This window comes from Pteropus alecto, unplaced genomic scaffold (assembly GCF_000325575.1).
Source record: "Pteropus alecto unplaced genomic scaffold, ASM32557v1 scaffold139, whole genome shotgun sequence".
Lineage (NCBI taxonomy): Eukaryota > Metazoa > Chordata > Mammalia > Chiroptera > Pteropodidae > Pteropus > Pteropus alecto.
Genome location: NW_006443567.1, coordinates 4,459,829 through 4,464,459, shown reverse-complemented (window position 1 = coordinate 4,464,459; position 4,631 = coordinate 4,459,829).

Sequence of the window (4,631 nt, the reverse complement as noted above, 5' to 3'; positions counted from 1 at the left end):
TACTTAATATACATATAACCTGAGCTTTTTGATAACTTGACATTTTTTTCTAATGGGAAGAATTACTCTGAATGCATCCATGCTGTCACAGAGTTGGAAGAGTCTCAGAGGATATCTTGCCAAGCCACATCTGTCTCTCTACCCTTCTACCTGCTGAGAGGACAAGATGCTTTCACACCCAAATAACCTAAATATACAGTCATCACTCCTCTGTCATCCTGCAACGTCGACTCTAGGAGACAATGAACATCTTGAAGACCGGGCCTGTCTTAATCATTCCTATAACCTCAGTACCCAGTGCCAGATCTGGCACTCGATTTTGTTGAACTTAACTATCATTCTGGACAGTTATGGAACTGAACTGGCCCCTTCCTTAAACACTCATTTTTTTTTCTATTTATTTATTTAGCACACATCCATTGCAAGTATGAAAATGGAAGGGGAAATGTTTAAGCAGATAGTTTCTTTGTAACATTTTCAAAGAAAGGCTTATATCCTGAGTATCATGTGTTGAGTGTTAGGCACTCTTCTAGGTACTCAGGACACTTTGGTGAAATAACAGACAGTCCCTGCTCACAGAGAGCTCATGGCAAAGGCTGGTCTTTGATGGAGCTCAGACACCACTTTGAGGAAGCCTTTTATGGCTCTCCATCCTCCCAACTTGCCCCTCTTGTGACTGTGTGCACCCCTGGCCACAGTCACTCCATATTTGAGTTGCCTGTGTACTTGAAGTTCTTCCAATTTGGACTCTCAGGTGCTCTCAGACAGAGACTCAAGCTTCATGCTGTATCACCAGGGCAAAACATGCTTCTTGCCATAGAAGTAGCACACAACAAATGTATGCTAAATTAATTGATGAAGAATTGACAATTCTATCTATACTTTGAAAATGACCAATGAGACTCAAGGATATTGGAGTCAGAATAAATTGTAGTTTCATTAGTTGAGGTAGAACACAAAATAGTGGGGTACTAGAAAACAAAAGAAGAAACATCTTGGCTCTGGGGGGGCATAGGATTCATGCTAGAATCTGTTCTCATTGCATTCGAGCATTCCATTTTAGGGTGACATGAAACACAATAACATCGTAGTTCAGTGGAAAACCACTGGATTTTGCAGGAGGTGTTAATTTGAAGCAGAAGTTTAAAAATATACTTGAAGAATATTTCTTTCACCCTTCCCACTACAGTTATGGAGACAGAATCTAAGTCTATATCCATATCCAAACTCCCATATCTATCTTCAATTTTCTTTTGCTCTTCAAATTCAAAAATGCTATTGACCTGAAGAAAAATAATGTAAGGAAACCAAACCATATGAGGTTAGCATATGGGAGTAATTGCCTGCAAAACATGTACCTTTTGCTTTCTGAATTTGAACCTTTTTTTATACTTTGTTGTTGTTGTTTTTTTATAAATAGTGTGCAGCTTTTTTATTTAAAGGTAATTGTTGGGGAATTGAGCATTAGTTTTCCAGTTGTACTGATATGAAATGACAAGTCCATTTAGATTCCTATAGGTGTTGCAATTTCTTTTTCTATAGCTTTTGTGATTTCTTTCCCATCTCTTTTTCTGCCCACTGCACATCTGTATTTTCTGGAATAGCACCCTCCTAAACTCAAATATAAAACACCATCAGAGACATTTTGGGGAGCATCTTACACTGGGACAGTATTTGAAGTATGTCCTTTTCCCTCTAACATTTCCTAGGGAATTGTTTTAAATTAAATTAATGCTAGTCTTATAGTCTTTCATATTTCAGTTTTTTCCTGTTACTATTCATTTAATAAACTTACACAGATTGACAATTTAACCTGAGCAATACAAGGTGTCTTAGGAAATATTTCCCATTTTCTTTGCTACATGTATCCTTTTAATTCTGCGTTTTTCCAGAGTCCTTAACTTTGGGCTTAGGCAGATTGCAGCCAGCATCTGCACTTCCTAAAATGCCCTAGTGTCTGTGTTTTGCAGTTCTGGTGCAAAGTAATCACGACATCCATGGTCTCCACCTGTCTCCCTTCATGTCTCTTGCACACAAGCATAGAGCTCCCACTGGCTTCCAGTCAGAGCACTGAATGAAAAAAAAGGAGCCCTTTGAGTTGAGGGTTGGGGCCTTAGAAGGGAAACTTCCTCTTCAGTGATCACAACACACCTCATTAAGCATTCTTTTCTGCTCCACTTTCTCCAGAGAGGAGGTTTGGGGTCTGCTATGTTGGAGGATTGCTGAGAATGGTATAGCTTCCTTCTAAACCTGCCCCCTCATTCTCCTAGACACTTCAACCTAGCTATGTGTTTGCTCCCATTGACTAAGTTCCCGTCATCTGAGGAATAAGTTTAAAGTAGTTTAATTCTGAAGTTTAGTGGTTAGCTTGACCCTACCTGACAAGGCTGCTCCTGTTATAGGCAATTGAGAGTGCTTCTGTCCATTCACCTGTCTCTTTCTCTCTTTTCCTTTTCTATAACCTTCTTAGCTAGAGGAAGTAAACAGTATAGTCACTTTTCCTGACTGACATTGAGCAGGTAAGAGTTAAAAGGGGGTCAGTTATTTCTAGGATATAAGAAAGGGTGTGTGTATAGTGGGCTGGAGGCAGGGAGAAGACAATACAAACCAATCTAAAATTTTTCTTGCCTCATATTTTCATTTAAATATCTGAAAGGAAAAATCTGAAAAATTAGTCATCTAACTGCCAACTTTGTCTTCCTCCTGGAATTCTAAAGTCAAGGCAAAAGTATTTATTGTGTGTCCAACTCTCTGCCTGGTATAGGAGACTTAGAGGACAAAATCCTTGCCCTGAGATTATGGCCCATCTTTCTTTGGCTCTTTAAGGCCTTTGTAGAGAAATCTATATTTGAAGTCTCTACTTCTTTTCTTCAACCCATGTCACAGGTTGGGATCTCTGGAAAGCAGATTCTGAGACAGAGTTAGAATGCAGAATATTTATAATTGAGTTTCCTTGGGATTAACATCTGTGAACGGGAGGTTGAGAAAGCAGGATCAGGCAAAAGATGAGCTGTGATACAGGCTCCCTGCTCTTTCTTCTCTGTGTTCTTTTTCTCTCTGGATGATCTATATTGTCCACCTCCAAATGCCAATGATTGAGTAACTCCCACAGCTACATCTCTTTTCTGAGCTCCAGGTATATTTCCAACTGAAATTCACAACCTAAATGTACTAATATTGCAAACTCAACCTATCTGTATTAGTCAGCTCAGGCTGCCATCACAGAATACCACAGACTGGGTGGCTAAAGCAACAGAAATTTATTTCTTCAGAGTTCTGAGGACTGAAAGTACAAGATTAAGATGCTAGCAGGGTTGGTGTCTGATGAGAGCTCTCTCCTTGGGTTGAAAACTATCATTTTCTTGCTATGTCTTCACATGGCCTCTTCTCTGCATGCATGGAGAGAGATCTCTGCTGTCTCTTCCTCTTCTTATAAGGACACCACTTTTATCAGAATAAGGACCCAACCATATGACTTCATTTAACCTAATCACCTCTCTAAAGGCATTATCTCCTAATACAGTCACATTGGGAGTTACGGCTTCAACATATACATTTGGAAGAGGAGCACAATTCAGTCCAAAAATCTATCCAAGGTGAACTCTTTATCTCACTTCTCTGATCACTGTCCCTCAAATTTGCCCTTCTTCCTCTCTTCCCTTCTCAGTATATCACACTACACAGTGGCACAACCCAGAAACTCAGGAGTCATCCTTGCCTTATTCTTTTTCCTCATCTTCTACATACAAACTTTCACATTTATCTATTGTTGTGTAACAAATTATCCCAACACTTAGCATCATATTATCTCACTCAGTTCCTGTGGGTGAGGAATCTAGGAACAGCTTAGCCGAGAGAGTCTCTTAGCTGAGAGAGGCTCAGAGTCTCTCTCATGAGGTTTACAGTCAAAATGTCAGCTGAAGATATAGTCATCTGAAGATTTGTTTGGAGCTATAGGAATTCAAAATGCTCACACAACCATTGGCGAGGAGCTTCTGTTCCTCATTGGCTCTTGGCAAAATATATTAATTCCTCAATAAATCAGCCTCTCCATTGAGCTGCTTGAGTGACCTTATGGCATGATAGCTAGCTTTCCTCAGAATGAGTGATCCAAGAAAAGAGCAAGGAGGAAACAATATGCTCTTTATGACCTACTCGCAGAAGCTATATACCTTCACTTCCACCACATCCTATTCAATAGAGATAAGTCACTGAATACAGCCCACATTCAAAGACAGGACAATTAATCTCCTCTTGAAAGGAAGAGTGTCAGATAATTTGTGGACATACCTTAAAATATCTCAAACATCTCTCATATCCGCCCAACTTCCATATATTCTTAGACTATTACAATGGCCTTCTAAATTGTCTTCTCGCTTTTACTACTTCTAAAACCTAGATATAATCATGTGAGCCCCAGTGGTTCACACATTCTTTAGCATGGCATTTGAAACTCTCCATAATTTTGAGAAAACCTTTTTTTAAAATTTAAGTTTAATTTAATTTAATTTTTATTCTTATTATCTCTCTCTAAACAATCCATATATATTCATACCTTTATGCTTTTGATTATCTCTTTGATCTCTCTGCCTGGAATTTCTGTGGTTGTTCCAAATTGTTTGCCTTCCCTA